This window comes from Lissotriton vulgaris, chromosome 4_1 (genome assembly GCF_964263255.1).
Source record: "Lissotriton vulgaris chromosome 4_1, aLisVul1.2, whole genome shotgun sequence".
NCBI lineage: Eukaryota > Metazoa > Chordata > Amphibia > Caudata > Salamandridae > Lissotriton > Lissotriton vulgaris.
Genome location: NC_141691.1, coordinates 1,039,328,663 through 1,039,330,166, shown reverse-complemented (window position 1 = coordinate 1,039,330,166; position 1,504 = coordinate 1,039,328,663).

The window sequence follows — 1,504 nt, the reverse complement described above, 5'->3', positions numbered from 1 at the left end:
GTTACTCTCTTCTCGATGGGGAGCCAGTGGAGGACTCGTAGGTAATGGGTCATGTGCTTGTGTCGTGGGGTTCAGAGGATGAGTCTGCCTGTGGTATTCTGGATGGTTTGGAGCTTTTGTAGCAGGGTTTTGTTTATTACGGCATAAACGGTGTTACCGTAGTTCAGTCTGCTGGTTATGAGTGCGTGGGTGATGGTCTTTCTGCATTTGGGGGAGCCACTTGAAGGTCTTGCGGAGGATGCGGGGGGAGTTGAAGGAGGTGGAGGCGATGGCATTGATCTGGCGGGTCATGGTGAGGGAGGATTCTATGATGACCGACAAACGCTCTGGGCCTCTCCTAGCTCTGCTGAGATGCCGCCGTTGGGAGTCGGAGTCCCGCAGGGTTCTGTGCTGAGCCCGACTCTTTTTAACATCTTTATGACCCCCTTGGCGGCACTAGTGGAGTCTTTTGGGGCCCAGATCGTCTCCTATGCCGACGATACCCAGCTCCTCTTTACGAGCGGGAAAGGAGAGGATTTTGACGGAGAGAGTATTCGAGAGTGTCTTGGGGCTGTTTTTAATTGGTTCCAGCTGAACAGCCTCAAATGTAACTCAGACAAGTCGGAGGTACTGTTTTATGGCTGTACCTCAGACCCTGACTGGCAGACATGGTGGCCGGCTAATATGTTCCCCCCAGCACATGCGTCCCAGCTGGCAAAAAATCTGGGAAATAAGATCGATAATGGTCTGACGTTGAGATCTCAGATCCTCGGTCTTACGGGCACATGTTTCGGCATTCTCAAGATGCTCACAGAAGAGCACAGGAAGATTACGGTGCAAGCCTTAATTGGCTCCAGATTGGACTATTCCAACGTCCTTTATCTGGGTCTTCCGGAATATCTTGTACAGCGGCTGCAGGTGGTGCAGAATTCCGCTGCACATGCCATTTCTGGCCTTCATAGACGAGCCAGAGTGTCCGGCCTTTTGTAGTTGCTTCATTGGCTGCCGATTCGGAAGCGGATAGTTTTTAAGGCTTTGACTCTGGCTCATAAGGCGCTCTTTGGTTCGGGAGCAAAATATCTTCAACGTAGGCTTGTCTTTTACCGCCCGGCACGATCTATGTGATCTGAATCCCTGTTTCTTGCGGTGGTCCCACGAGTAAAGAGGGCCCGCATCGGGGGGCGCTCCTTTAGACTGAGGGCACCACAGCTCTGGAACACTCTGCCATTGGCGTTACACTGTACCTCTAATCTGCTGTCTTTCAGGAAGGGCCTTAAAACCTGGCTTTTTACCCTCTAGTACGTCTCCTTTGCTGTTAATGGATGTTTTTATTTTCTCTGTGTTATGTTTTTCTTCTTATGAGCTGCCAATAAAAGCGCCAGGACACTCCAATGGAGTAGCCGTGCGCTATAGAAATTAAAATTAACATAACATAACATAACATGCTGAGGTTTTGGGTGTGGTCTTTTGGAGTGGGTGGGTTTCTGAGGGTGGAAGGCTACCAGGTGTTGTCCCAGGTGGAGGA